We start from the raw sequence: 16578 nt of genomic DNA, 5'->3' as shown, positions 1-16578 counted from the left end.
TATGCACAGAGCACAATTAAATCAAGGTTAGACAAGCAGGATTCTTTAGTACAAGATAGTGTGCCAGCAGATTACGTGGTGCTAGAAAATTTGCATTTGAGTTATGCTTGATGAAGATTCTTTATTCATTTTCACAAGTGAAAAACCTACCTAATTTATTACTATCATTAATTCTGTTTATAGAAAACATGTTAATAACTAAAATGTCCACCTGAACCCTAAGGTGATTTTATGTGTACTTCTGTAAGCAAGAAAACAAACAGAAATTGCTTTGTTTGTTGTTCTATGTCTTGTTCACAGTCTTTCAGGATACTTTTTATGTAACAAATAAGTTGGAGTAACTTGACAAGCCATGTAAATATTCTTTCTAATCCTAATTCAGCATAAAACATAAAAGTTCCTTTTTCACACAAAAAAATTCCTGTCCTTATTCTTCACTAAGCACATAGTGTGCAGTCCTTCACATATATGCTTAAATAAATACAAGGCCGTAGCTGAAGTATGACATTAAGAGACTAGAGTAAAAGAATATAATCTGATGTCAGAAGATTACTAATACATGGTGTATTTTTTTCTAACCAAAACCAGTCTGGTTGTAATTCAAAGCTGATATTTCACTGAGTAAAATAATGAATTGGAAGCTTTCCCCCTGAATTATTTACTGAATGCTGATAACATGTTAGTGTGTTTAAGCTCCCAGAAGACTACTAAAGCACAAGGTCCGCAGATCAAAGGCGTAGTATTCAAACAATGCAGGTAGTTTCTTTCAAGTATATTAATGTTTCTTGGTTTGTGAAATCATGGAAAAAGCTAGGTTTGGGAAGTGACCTGGAAAAAAAGGAAGGAATGTCCATGAAGTACACAGGTGTGGAGGTCATGGGGAGGATGCAAAGATGTTAGAAATGTGGGCAGATTTGGAGAGAGTTAGACAAGGCACAGGAACTAGTATGTGGAAACCCAAGGCTAATACTGCAACCTGGACTCACTTTGAGAAGTTAGTACATCACATTATTTAACACTAGAAGAAAATCCAGCCAACTCAGTTGATAAGATTGTGAGGCAATATTGTACATTTTTACAACATCCTTTGCTTTTTACTATTCACAGTAGCCATTGATCCAAACATGCTGAGATGATACAAGGACAGTCTAGTAAAATCATTTATATTTACTTAAATTTATTGCACTGGGTCCCTGAGACCTCATTCAGTGCCTCAGGAACACAGTAATTGGCCTCAGAGATCAGATTACCCATTCATCGAGTTCAGAATCAAGTGTGACAATAGCTCCAGCTCTTTGAGAGGGAAACAGAAAGTCTTTCCAAACGATTCAGGGTTGAGCTTGCAAATGTCTCTGCAGTCTGGATAACAGGTTATAGTCTGAGCTAGTTTAATTATGTCCTGTCTCTTCAGTCTACTTTCACTCAGATTTGCATATAATGTCTAAAATACTACTTGAGCATCTGTACGTCTGAAATTGTCTTGTTCTGAATAGAAAATAAATCTTTTTTCAGCTTCATAATTTTGAACCCACTGCCACTATCACCTGTAAAGCCACTCCATTTTTTTTGCACTGCTTTTCTTAGGCCTGGAAGATGCTAGGTGAGGCACTGTCTCATTTGGAATATGACTATATACATACATACATGAAAAAATTGCAACAGTATTGGTGAGATTTCAGAAGAGACTTGTTCTTAAGACCATAGGATAGTTCAAGTTGGAGATCTCTAGTCTAACCTCCTGCTCAAAGCTGGTTTAACACTGTGTTCAAACCAGGTTGCTCAGGGCTTTTTCTAGTCAGGTCTTGAAAACGTTTGAGGATGCAGACAGCACAGCCTCACTGGGCCACCCATTCCAGTGCTAGCTGTTCTCACTGTGAAAGGCTTTATTTAAGCCCAGTCTGTACCTCTCCTGTCTGCATTTAGAACATTTTTCCCTCACTGTGCCTCTGAATAAAGAGGCTCGTTCTGTCTTCTTGGTAATTTCTTCTTTGATATTATCAGACTACTGTTAGATGTCCCCTAAGCTATCTCTGCTCCAGGCTGATCTAGTCCAGCTCCCCAGTGTCTCCTCATGGGGAAGGTGCTCCAGCCCCACCACCTCAGTGGCCTCTCCTGAACACTCCAACTGTTCTCATTAGTTCTCCAAAGCTTCCAGCAGTTTTTTCCCAGAAGACCAAGAAGATGTAGAAGCATAGCCCCAACTACAAAGGAAACTGCAAGCTCCAACAGCTAGCAGCAGCCCAAGCAGTGTCCCAGACAGACCCCCTGTGCATGCCCTGCCACAGACCTGCCATCTTATCTGCCAGGTCTCTGCTTGTAATCTTGTAGATAGATCACTGCACCCCCTAAGTGCCAGTAAAATAGCAAACGAATGCCAGGCATTGCACCCTGCCCTCTGCACCAGCCTTGTCCTCACCAGCAGGTCCCTTCTTCTAAGACTAGGATGCGCCTCAGGTGCCTTCAGGCCCTGGTACACCTAGCTCGCGGATGCCATCACCACCTCTGCCTAACTGCTCTCCTAGCTGTTTTATTGACTTCGTCTGACTCCAACATGGAGCAGAACTGAAGTGACTTACACTTCTGTGTGAAGAGTTTGTAGACTCTCATTCAGAGTACTGTACAAAAGTACAGGCAGCCACTACTTCTTGAGTTATTAAAATACTGATCCGGAATGGTGCTCAAAGGCTCGACACTGAATATTGGACAGTTACAAACTATGTGAGTGCAAAAGGAGATATTCTCAATACCCATTTTACCACAGAAATGAAACATTTACACTTGCTTATATTGAGTGTGACAAAGACCACATCCCAAAACATCCTGTTCTCAGACACATGAGAAAATCAACATACACAGAACAGTGACTGCTCAGTTAAGGTGAATACACACATAAAATTACTTTCCATCTAGAAAGTTACATTTTCCGAAAAGTTTTCTAGAATTTTTATAGGGTTTTTATTATATTATTTTATGTTATTATATACTGTATAAAATCATACCATGTAATATCACATCATATCATATAAAACAAGTGTTTATTATATTGTTACTTCATATTTTATTAAAGTTTCAATAGTTTTTCCCACAAACTCTCTCAACTTATAAATACACATTTCTCCTACCAGCAGTCCTTTTTGTGGTGGTAGTTTTGCATTCTGGAATGAGTGAAGATATGTGACTATGCCTAGCTCACAAAAATAAGCAATATATGAGCTAGTCATAGATTCAAAGACGCAGGTAGGTCCCCAGCCTACCTTTGACAACCCACACTGCTATTGTTTAGTGAGGAGTATCCTGTTGTTTTTAAAATATTAGCACTATATTCAATCTATTGCTGAATGAGGAAATACAACTTTATGAAAATGCTACAGTATCTAGCATTCTCCTAGAGAAACTGGCTGGTCAGGGCTTGAATGTGCACACACTTTGCTGGATAAAAAAATGGTTGGATGGCCAGGTCCAAAGAGCTGTGTTTGATGGAATTAAATCCAGTTGGTGGCCAGTCACGAGTGGTGCTCTCCAGGGCTCAGTGCTGGGGCTGCTCCTGTTTAACATGTTTAGTGATGATCTGGATGCAGGGATAGAGTGCACCCTCAGTAAGTTTGACACTAAGCTGGGTGGGAGTGTCTGCTTCAGGGTAGGGAGGGTCTGCAGAGGGATCTGGACAGGCTGGATCGATGGGCCAAGGCCAATTGCATGAGTTTCAATAAGGCCAAATGTTGGGTCCTGCACTTGGGCCACAACTATGCCAGGCAGCACAACAGGCTTGGGAAGGAGTGGCTGGAGAGCTGCCCAGCAGAGAGGGACCTGGGGATGCTGATTGACAGCCAGCTGAACATGAGCCAGCAGTGTGCCCAGGTGGCCAAGAAGGCCAACACCATCCTGGCCTGCATCAGAAACAGTGTGACCAGCAGGACCAGGGAGGTGATCCTGCCCCTCTATCAGCCTTGGTGAGGCTGCACCTCAAGCACTGTGTGCATTTTTGGGTGCCACAGTATAGGAAGGACATTGAGGTGCTGGAGAGGCTGCAGAGAAGGGCAACTAGGCTGGTGATGGGTCTGGAGAACAGCTCTTATGAGGAGAGGCTGACGGAGAACCATCCCTGGAGGTGTTCAGAAAAGGGCAGACATGATGTTTCATAAGATAGATTCGTGTTTAGGGGTTGTAGGGTGGATGGTTGGACTTGATGATCTTGAAGGTCTCTTCCAACCTAGATGATTCTATGATTCTATGATTCTATTTTATAATATGTTGTATCAGAGCCAGAACAAGTTAGCAAACACTATTCCTAAAGTTGTATTGATATTATTAATGTTGTTAATGCATAAACAAGCCCATAAATGAAACAAATCCAGCTTGGCCAGTGCTTCAGCTCACTCCTCTGCCAAGTGGAAAAATACACAAGTAATAGAGAACAAAGGTTATATTCAAGGTCCTGGGCAGACAGCAGAGCACTGCTGGCCATGAGGACAGTCCCAGTGTAGAGTTTGCATTTGTATTTATTTAGGGTGTTGGTTTGGAATTCCCTGGCAGCATCAGCTAGGCAAAAGTTATCACCTGGATGGCATGAAATATAAACGATGGGTTATATTTAGTGGGTGACAAGATGCCTGTAATCACCAATCTGTGGGCAAGGGGGAATATCAAAAAGCAGGAAAGACTGCTTGGAATAACACTGGTTTCTGTAAAAAGTGATGTGGGTTTTTTTGTGTTGTGGATGTGGTAACAATTGTCAGTTTTCCCCTGCTGCTGGCAGGTGCTAGGACCCAGGCCTTGCTTTGCTCACATTGCTCCACCATGTGTACACAAGACAGTCCCATTCCTCTCACTAGCCTGCAGTAGAGATGTCCTGAATGTGCCATTTCTTATATCATTATTGATAACACATATTTTCAGACAAGGCATAAGGAAGAATTTTTTTACTCTGAGGCTAGTGAAACACTGAAACAGGTTGCTCAGAGAGGTGTTAGAAACCCCATCCCTGGAAACTTTCAAGGTCAGGTTGGATGGGGCTCTGAGCAACTTGATCTAGTTGAAGATGTCCATGCTTATTGCAGAAGACTGGACTAAATTACCTTTAAAGGTCCCTTTCAACCCAAACCAACCACTAGAAACCAAAGAATCATAGAATCATAGAATTATAAGATGGCTTGGGTTGGAAGGGACCTTGAAGATCATTTAGTTCCAATACCCCTGTGTGAGCGGGGACACCTTCCACTGGATCAGGTTGCTCAAAGCCCCATTGGGCCTGGACTTGAACATTTCCAAGGATGGGGCTTCCACAACTTCCCTGGGTAACCTGTTCCAGTGTCTCACCACCCTCATACTAAAGAATTTCTTCCTCATGTCTAAACTAAATCTCCCCTCTTCCAGTTTAAAGCCATCCCTCCCTCATCCTATTGCTACATTCCCTTGAACAAAGTCCCTCCCCAGCTTTTCTATAGGCCCCTTGATGTACTGGAAGGCCACTATGAGGTCCCCCTGGAGCCATCTTTTCTCCAGGCTAAAAGAAAACATATTCAAGACACGCTAATATCTCAAACAGGAATATTACACCCACTCTTGAAAAAATAGATAAGCACATGTGGTCACACTTATGGGGACAGTCTGATATGGGGATGTTTGCAATGCAGGGATGTTATACAGCAATATGTGATGATGGAGTTTGCACATGGACTTAATACAATATTCTGATACTACTAAATATTTTTATCATACAAGTCTGAGTAGAGCATCAGAGTGATACTGATGTTCTAGCAGGCACAGAGATGAAGGCATGACCTGGTTAACAGCAATCATATAGTTGTGTTTCATTCTGCACCTCAAAATGGAGTGAAAATATAAGTGACCTGGACTGATTGGTGCAAAAATTGTAAAGTGGGGATGGATGATTTGATTTGTATCTGTGCAACGCTCCATTAAGAAAACAGAATGCTTCATTGTGTGTGTATTGCCTTCCCTGCTTCCAAAGCAGTCAGCATTGCTCTTACTCACAAATATGTACTTTGCAAATATTTGTAACTTCATTTCCTACCCTAGCTGTCTTAGTCAATCTCAGAGTTATCAGATCCAAAGAGTTTAGCAGACTAAGTTACCATCAAGAAACAGTGAAAACAGAAGCTCTAACGCATCAGCTGAAAATATGCAGTATCTTCTGACCCAAAAAGTACCTCACATGTTTTAGTAAATAAGGGTTGCCCAAAGAAGGCCAGTCTCCAAAATCACAAAATATAGGCTGCCAAGCTCTCCAAATCGTAAACTTATCTATACTTAACATTTATTAATATATTAATAAGACAAGGGCATATTGTTTTTCTGGTTGGTGAAAATGAACCTAGCCATGCTTTGTGCATATGTTCATATTGTACATGTGCATATGGAGATATCACTACAGCTTATGCAGGTGTAATCAAAACAGCACAAACTATACAGCTCATGGCAGCAGTACTGAAAACAAGACAGTTATGGCTGCCAAGATGGCCAAGGTTAGTTACCAGGTGGTGTTGAGTACACTGTATCTTTACTACAATGTTTGTGTGGTGTTTACACTCAAGATAACTAGATGAAGCCTGTTTTTCTCACAGTGTAGTACTAATTGCTGTATGGACTCACACACAGTGTCTGAGGAATTAAAACACAGGAGCAGACAGGGTAGAGCCTTTCCAGTTAATTCTACTGACACCCAGGAGAGAGGGATGAGTCTGTCCTGAAACCCTAAGTCTCCCTCCCTTTGCTCTGATAGTCCCCCATCTTTTCTACTCAATTGCCAAAACTATAATTCCTGTGGGGCACCAGGTAAGTCCTGGGAGGGCTTATGACCTTGGACTTCACACTGGTGGAACTGGTGGTACTCCTGCAGAACCAGTCTATTCCAGGAAGCAGAGAATTGTGTTTGCTTGGCATTGCACCTCTGTCCATGCCCGTGGACAAGTAAGCTGAATATCCCATCCTTAGAAGACCTGACAGATGGCTGTACAGAATTTTAGCTGCAGCTCATAGCACACTACACAATATGTAAGGACTAATGTAATATTTAAAAACTAAGACAGTAAAAGCGTAAGATCAGCCATAAATAGCAAACCTACATCAATAAAAAGAAAAAAAAAACAACAAAGCAGAGACGTATTTTGATCATAAAATGTCTGTCTTTGCCATGCTCAAATCTTAGCTTTTATGACTAACAAGAGATGAGGGCAAGAACACACATAAATGTTTTGTCTCACAGCAGTCTTTTTAAGATTTGTGCCCAATAAGAGACCGACTAACCAGGATCTCACTTATGAGATGAGAAGATATGAGTCAGATAATACTTATGGAAAAGATGCTAAAAGCAGCAGATCCTTAATTTGGGCATATGTACAAATGGAAAAAAAAAAAAACACCACAATTTTTTATCACTCCCAACCTACTTTTCTCAGATTCAAGCTGGAAAACTTGACAGGGTCATTTTATATTCTCAGTGTTCAAAACACCTACATATTCTCATAATTACACATATGCAGACAGACTGCAAAACCAGCTATGGTTAGCAGAACTGATGACTTCCACAGCTCCTACTGTGAGCATAATTGAGTTTGGTTTATCAGCTTTGCTTACAGTTCTAACCAGGTTATTTTTCAAGTGGCTAACAGAACAAAGGAAATAGCAGACTGCAAAAACATTTAATGTCTAGGCTTTGGAAGGTCTTACTCTTCACAAGACAAATATTTAGCAGAGGAATTTTGGAAGACAATGTGCATTAGCTGATACCACAGGTTCTGGAATCTTGAAGAGCAGACAGAATCTGGCACATTACTTTGGAGTACGTTTTGTGCAAATCTCTAGCAATAAAAGATCTTTTTGGCTACACAGGAGCTGAAGCACAGACAGTAGTTCTCAGGACTAAGCTGTCTTCTGGACAGGACTGAAGTGAATCAGTTTGCATAAAACGGAATACTCCCCTTATCTTTTTCTCTTACTCTCAGCATCTAAGTACTTACAGGTAATTCAAGATCTTATACAAGGGAAAAGACAATCTGTTCAGCAATATGTCTGCTGATCTTCTATATGTGCAGTCTCAGTCTGTGAAAAAAGTTTTTTCTGGTGGCTTCTGTTACATGCTCTTGCAAGTTAAAAGGATCTGAGTTCTCTAATGTGCAATTTGACTTAGAAAAGTGTGCAACAGCAAAAACAGATCATCAACATGAAGAAGAAGCAAAAACAGAAAAACAATTCCAACTATTTCCTTTGGCAAAAGCAGGGAAAGGAAAACTAAACTGTTCATTAAGCCACAAAAGGCTTTTTAATGTAAGCGTTAAAAAAGAATAATATATTTCACTTAGGGAAGCAATTTATAAAAAACAATTGAAAAGTGCAATAACAATACAAAAAGTCAGAGAACCTGTTACTGTAATGGTCTTATTATTTAGCAATAGTATTCAATTCTTTGGCAAAACATCAATTTTTCAATGTAGTATCTCAATCTAATATTTAAGAGGCCTTGGAATTGTCTTTGCAACTTTTTAAAAAGAAAAACAATAATGAAATATTGATATGAGGAAGAACACCCAGTATGGTTTATACCCACAAATAATTCTGCAAACTCCCAGGTTCATCAATTATAATTTTAGTTAATTCATTTGGTTGCTCAGTTCTTCCCAGGAGCTTGCTTACAGAATTTTAATTTCTTTCTTTGCCAGCACTTTTCCATTCTGGAAAAGGGAAGAGATGTGATCTTCCCTCACAGTCCATGTACTCATGTTCCCTGCACTGCATTGAAAAGTGCCATGGTATGTCTCCTAATCTCAGTTTCTTAATCATACTGTGGATCCTTCTCTGCCCACATTCCTGTTTTTTTCCAATAGAAAAAGAGGGCACAGGTGAGTCATGGGACAGACTTATCCTAACATGAACTCAGGATGTATTTAGAGTGAATGAAAGAACCTGAAAGATTATTCTGGATGCCACAGGTTAGGTGTATCTTGACTGATTATCTGATCAAACTTCCACCATAACCTGATACATTTCCCTCTACCTGATGACTTGGATGTTATGATCTATACTGTGGACTTGACACAGAAACACTTCAGCTGAAATAACAGAACTCTAATGGTATTAGAATAATTTTTTTTTTTGTATTGTATTGCAAGTCTACCTGTCCTAAAATATATATATCTGTACATGTAGCCTAAATACACATATTATATATTCATATATATACTGTGTAAATATGCTATCTACACACACACACAATATAACCTCTTTAAAGAAATAAAAGCTTTAATTTATCCCTATTCAAGTGTATCTAGCAGTTATATCCATCTCTGAGATGCTAGGGCAGTCACAGAACCACAGAACCATAGAATAATTTCAGTTGGAAGGCACATCTAGAGGCCACCTAATCCAACCCCCCTCAACTTGTCCAGTGGAGTTTTGAACACCTCCAAGGATGGAGAACCTGCAGCCTCCCAGAGCAAACTGTTCTGGTATCTGGTATCATTTCAACAAGTAGATCTTACTTAATGACTATTTGTGGTCCTGTGATACATGCAGGATTTTCCTGGAGCTTATCCTACATCTTCAACTCCCAGTATGCTCTGTTAAAAAATTTCAGACCTGCTACCAGTTTGGGCAGATCTCCTGCCTAAATGTATTTTTTCAACATGCATTGTGTTCCCTACCACATCATTGCTGGTCTGTGAGTTATGTTTCCACTAACAGGATGCTTTCCCATAGCTCAAAGTGGGTGAGCTCTAACAAAGGCTTTACACCACGAAACACTTAAAATTAAAAGGAAAATATAGCCTCCAAGAAAGGTTTGGGTGGTTTTGTTCAACTTTGAGACAATTACCTTTGACAAGAAAGTGCAGTTTCCAGTGAGATTAATTTCTTGTCTTTTTAAAATAACACAGTCAGTATAAGTAAAAAACTATGGTGACTTCCCAACTGCCATGAACTGTCACAAATTTAAAACTCAGACTATGGTCAACACAGGGCCAGCACTAGAGTGAGAGGAAAACAAGGAAAAACTTCAAGTGTGCTCTCTTCGTTGCATTTCCTTACTGTTATGATAGACCAAATTACCTCTTGATTACTTTTTCCTTGTCCTCATAATTCTTGCATTCTTGATTGTACAAGGCCTGAGAGTGTTAAATATATCTATATAAAAAAAACCTGCAAGGCTTAATCACCATTTTTAATTTTCTCCTTAAAAATGACATTTAACTATCCTCTCCTGCACAGTGTACATATCAACTGAGTCACCATGTCACATCTGTAGTATCAGTCACCATTTAAAAAAATAACAACGAGCTGCTGCTTTTGCATGGGTCAGGGCAGCAGGTCTGTTGCTGTGACCTGTTTCTTATTTGGGTAGTTCCATTCAGTACTATTTGAAAGCTTTTTAATGGTCTGATGATACGGAACATTCTTCACATCCTTTTTTAACGACTGCTAATGCTTTGGAACATTTACTGATTGAGGTTTATACCGGAGACAGAAACCTTTTCTGATGAGCGATATATCAGTCTATGAGAAGCATCTATATATAAGTCACTATCACTTTCTGGTTTAGGACTGATTTCATATTTATGCTTTGTTTAGTCAAAAACTGCTTTTGCTTTGATTTCATAATGATGCCCAAAGCACAGAACTGTGGCTTTTTGGAAGAGACATGGTGACTTTGGTAATGTTCTTTTTCCCCATTTACTTGTAAAAGGTTGGATATAAATAGACACATGACAATTAAATGGTTTTGTAAAGTACATCATATATTACCCTGGAATTTGCCACACTTAATTTTCCAGAATATGATGACTTTTTGATAACTGTCGTATCAAACACATCTTGTCATGCTTTTTGTTTTCTGTCCATCTTGATACAGCACCTTCACACAAATGCACAGTTGATCACTTTCCATTACTTAAAAATCAGGAGTGACCATGGGGTTTTGAAAGATTAGAGAATGAGGAGGGAACTCAGAAGGCAAAGACGTTAAAAGATTGAGCAAATACAGCTCATGGCAGATGGCCATCCAATATAGCTTAGGGTTGAAGACTAATTGAAAAGGCACCACTTACTGATACAAGAACAGATGTGAAGTCTAATAAGGAAAGACTGGTTTATATTTTTAAATTTAAATGTTCGTTTATTTGCTAGTAGATTTTAACATACTCGGTGTATATTGCTGAGTCTGGGATTTGGGACTAGGAGGGAATTATTCTTCTAGCTATTCTCCTATCATTCCTAGAGAGGAATGATACTGTTTGGACATCACTGGATAGAGTCAGGGTAGTAATAACACTCCTTAAATCCAAATAAATATTTTTTGGGGGGTTAATACATTTATGTAATTTATATAAACTGTTACAGAAAATATATAATAAACATATTTATGCAAAAATACAATTTATTAAAATGAATTATTAATGCAATAATAATAAAATATTAAAATATAAATAATAATAATATGTTCTAGGCAACTTCCTGTAGCTATTTCCTGTTCAATTATCTATTGTATTCTATTAGGAATCAAGCTCATACCCTATCTTCAACATAATTTATATCTAATCTGTTTATTCAAATTTGTATGCTAATGTTAGCAGATTTTGGTGGTCTATTTATTAGAAATGTTGCAGAAATCTAGCAGTTCTGTGTTACCATGAGATTTGTGAATAAGTGATGAAGAATAGGATGAACAGACTATAACAAAGCAAAGCCAGCCAGGCTTCTGTCCCTGCAGCAGAGGCTCCTACTGGTGCCCAAAGTGTAATGATGGCACTGGTGTCACTGCCACGCCTTCTCCTTTCTATTCCTCGCTCTCTTCATCCCTCCTGCCACCTGCTGCCACCACTCTGGGCATAGCTCTGGTAAAAGTTCCTACCTCCTTAATCTACTTTTCCATGACCAGTGATAATGGTGTTGGTGTTGTTGTTTTAATTTTATGGCAAACAGCACTACAGACAGCACCTCAATGTGCAAGTTTTTTGTCATTACACTTCCTTGGGAGTGACTGGCTCCTCAGAGTGAAAAAGTAACTATTATTTTTTAGCCTAAAACAAGAAGAGAGCAGAGTGAGTCATGAGAAAATCACACCCTACAATATCTCTGTAAAGATGCTTTATGGCTGGAATTTCAAAGCCAGCATATCTGGAGATTAATTTTAGAGCTGAGTGATTAACAGGTCTAGCAGGCTTCTGGGGCTGTGATTAAATGCACATCTTCCTCACATCTGTCCATATTTCTGTAGCAAACTACACCGTCACCTAATTATTTTTTGTTTTATATAAGATTAACTGAATGCCTTTTTCTGTGAGAGGTTACCAAGACACTTTTTGATCTGTTATATACTTAACATAGAACTGGGGGCTCTGCTCAGTGACAGACACCTCTAGGGATGAACGCAACACCAGCAACTACAAGTAATTACAGAACTAATGAGGATATTTGACAAAGGAACATTTTAGCCAGTTTTACAAAATCAAGGACTAGAAAGTCTGTGCTCTCTCTACTGACATTAAAACATTTGTTTCTTTAGTGTTAGGCTAAAAAAAAATAGAAAAAAAATATCCGTGTCTAGTTAAGGGACTCATCTTCAAATTGTCATTTCAGGGGAACAGAAAAATAGTTTGTGTAACTTGAAGGTTTTACTTTGTAGCAAATAATATGTCCTCAATCTGTTAAACAGCCCAGAATTTATCTTTTACAAGATTCCATTTAATTAAAGTGGTGCCACCTTATTTTTCATATTCCATACAAGTTTCACTGTTGATTTCATTTATAAAGGGCATGTGGTAATGTCAAATTTCAGTAATGAAATTTAATTTGCTCTGACTCACTTGGGAAGCTGAGCAACCACCATATCTCAGGGGTATATCGTCACTTCCTTTCTGTTAGTAAATATCCCACGTCCACATCAGTGCCTAGCAGGCTTGTGGCTTAACTCTGGCTTATTTGATTGAACAGTGAGTAATAAATTCAAATCTCCTGAGTTTTAAATGGGGTGTTTGCAAGGAAAATCTCCACTTCTGGGTTCCTTGACCATCTTTTTGCTTCTCTCAATTCTTAGTCATGCTCCCTTTCCCAATAACTTAGCCCTTTTTCATCAGCCAGATGTGAAACACTGCTTTTGTCTGACACCTTGAGGGCAGTTTACTATTTAGGTAAATATCCAGATCCAAAGGTACAAATGTGAGAGTCATTCTAGGCTTCCTGGCATTTATTATCCTTAAACAACACACTTTAAAGGAACTTTAGAACTGGGAGAATGAAAGAAAATTAGTCTCTTGACAGTTTGTAAGTTGAAATCCTTCACTGGATCTAATGCAGCTGTGCTGATTTATGGAACTGGAGTATCTGATACAAAATGCAGAGTGCAATATTTTCATTCTTTAATGCGTAGCAAATTCTGAAACAATTGGAAAAACTTTGAGTAGATTTCATTGTTATACACCATCTGGATAGAACTACACCTTTCAAAAGGTGAAGGACTTCTACCTTGGTCTTTGCTTAATTTTAACATTGCAGGGTCCCTTCCTTTGCATCCTAAGATTTCTATTGCAGAATTGCCTAAATCATGAGCACCTTTATAGCTAATCCTCATACATTGCACCCCATTCTTCACCTCATGGTTAAATTTGTCTTGTTCTCCTTGAATTAGACGATCTTTTGAGGTCCCTTCCAACCCCTATGATTCTATGATTCTATGATTCTATGAATTATGGAAAAATATTTCCTTGTCACATCACACACAGAATCACAGAATGGTAGGGGTTAGAAGGGAACTCTGGAGATCATCTAGTCCAACCCCCCTGCCAGAGCAGGATCCCCTAGAGCACATCACACAGGAACACGTCCAGGTGGTTTTGAATGTCTCCAGAGAAGGAGACTCCACAACCTCTCTGGGCAGCCTGTTCCAGTGCTCTGTCACTCTCACAGTAAAGAAGTTTTTTCTCATATTCATGTTAAATCTCCTGTGTACCAGTTTGTGACCATTACCCCTTTTTCTGTCACTGGACATCATGAGATAATAATTTGCTTTTAATTCAACCAAGTAACTCAGCCAGTTTAATCGATACACTTTCATGCTGCTGTGCAGCCATAATGCAGGCCTCCTTCCTTCCTCCTCAGATTCTCCTTATACCACATGCCCAGTGATGAAGATTGAGGAGGGTTTAACCATTAAGAAACAAATTTATTTTCTGGAAATACTAATTGAAGACAAACACTGTTTTGCCTATAATTCTTGAAATTAGAAAGCAAGCAAAGGAAATCTTCCTCTTGTTCTCCTAACTGGCTTCCTCAAATGGCACTCTAAAAAGAAAAGATTCTTTAAAATTATCTTATCCAGTGAGAAAATTGGATCCCCTAAATATAGACAGAGAACACTGTAAGACATGATCTGCAAAGGCCGGCCAAGAATGTCAACACACAGCAGAGGGGAAGATAAGAATTGTTTCAACACTGACAATAAGGTGAAGAACTATTTTTCTACAGTAATATATTTATGATGACACAAAAAATAAAAATCCATAAAAAAGGATGATTAGATGAAAGCTTGGTAGCAATGTAAAGTTACATCTCTGGTTGAAACTAGAAGATATCCACCCACCAGCGGTTCCGTATTTGAAATGCACAGTTATAAATAATTGTTTAGGAAAATGGATTTTTCATAAACATACCTGTTTTCAACAAGCAAATCATTCCTACATAGATAAGATAATAACTATTACACAATATAGTTCCTTATATACTGTCTTAACCAGTTTAAGTTCTCATAGTAATGAGTAACTATAGCACAATTTGATTTAGCTGTTTAATTCAGTGTACTTTAGTCAAGTAAACTGATGAATTCATCAGAGGAAACACTGTAAGAAGAGGAAAATACTTATCAAAATACTTTCAAGAGGCTGAGGAGAGCCTATATACACGGCCAGTATAACAGACTGGACGCAGAGTCCAGTACCTAACTCCTGTCACTGGCATCGTCTCATGTCCTCACAGCAGAAGTTTCATTAATGGAGCTCATTCATGCACAGAAAGTAGCTTGGTCTGACCTTTAGGTAGGCAGGATGACCAACAAAACACCCTAATATTTTAAACTAAGAAATGTTAATGCTGAATCTGTTAAAGGTGAGCAGACAAGGAAAATATTTATGCTATTTTAAAATGTACGTATCCATGTAGAACCTTTACTCTCACTAAGGAGTCTGAGAAAGTTTGCATCTAATGAAACAAAGATTCCCAGCTGAGATTTAATATGGTGTAACTTAATACACAAAGAATGCCCCAAAATGCTTCTGCCTTCCTCAGATTGTATGGCAGACTGATTTTATTAAAAAATTTGATCTTGCAGAATGCTAGAACAATTTTTTGAGATTTATTTCATTACATTGATTGTATAGGTTATACCATGACAAAAGGCCATATATATTCTGGAAAACTAGTTATATTTTGGAAGCTTTGAATAATTTTATTGCTGAGCCTTAATTAGGAAGTAAAATGATAAAGGAGATAATTAAAGGAAGAACCCAATGACTTTCTGATTCAGAGACAAATAAAAGAAGAAATGAAAGGAAACTTAGGATCTCAGGTTACATCAATGCAAAGCAGTGCCCTTTTTTGCTATAACTGGTATTACAGTTATCAACTTCACATGAACTTGCCTAATATAAAAGTTTAACAGAGCTTTTGGTTTTGATCCCTCTTTTGTCACCCAAGAGGAATCTAATTCAAGTCAGTTCATCTATAGAAATGTGAAAAAACAATGTGCCCACACCTGGGCACCCAGAACACTTTAATTCCAGCTAAGTCTGAATCAGGAGCTCAAGACTGCAAATGCTTTGACCAACCTCCTCTGCAGTAGTATCAAACCCTGCCTGTGCTTCTGTTTTGAGATAGAAAATTTACTATTCTCTGCCTCTTGTTGCACAGACACCTGTGCAAGAAGTGGGCAGCTAGGTACAGGTACATTGGGTTTCTCTGCTTTCTGAAGTACATCTGTGAAAAGCCACGTGCTTCAGCAGGCAGAGGTAGACAGAGCTGGACCCAGAACAACACGTAAGACAAGAGATAAAGAGTAAATAAAATTACCTGGAACTTGCTAAGAACCAAAACTCTCTGGAAATCTGTGACACAGCCGATGGAGTTTTAAGCAATGTTTTAGTCTTTACCTAGCAGTGATAGGACATAGTAAGATAATAAACTCAGATTGTTTTTTACATTCTTAACATGATGCCATTTAACTTTTTTTCAGTTAATTTTGGGATAGCTAATTATGATCCAACTGCTCAATACTGTATTTAATATAAAAATTAATATATGCCTTTAACCTGAGGTTATTAACTGATAATTTGGATGAGTCTGTAAATATTCTAAGACTGAAGGGTCAACTTTTTGAGTTCATGGGATAACCAAGACTGTGATGGGAAATTAGACTGTGAGTAGGAATAGGAAAAAAACTTGGGAATATAACAAGTAGGTGCAAGGTTAATCCTTGCTAAGACAATTCCAATTTGTATAGGAAGGATGTCTTTTATGAAATTAAAGTTGTCAGCAAAGGCTACTCAAAAGTAAGAGAAAAACATGCCTACTTCCACTTAC

Source organism: Apus apus, chromosome 1 (assembly GCF_020740795.1).
Source record: "Apus apus isolate bApuApu2 chromosome 1, bApuApu2.pri.cur, whole genome shotgun sequence".
In the NCBI taxonomy this organism is placed as follows: Eukaryota; Metazoa; Chordata; class Aves; order Apodiformes; family Apodidae; genus Apus; species Apus apus.
This window is presented reverse-complemented; position numbering follows the sequence as displayed.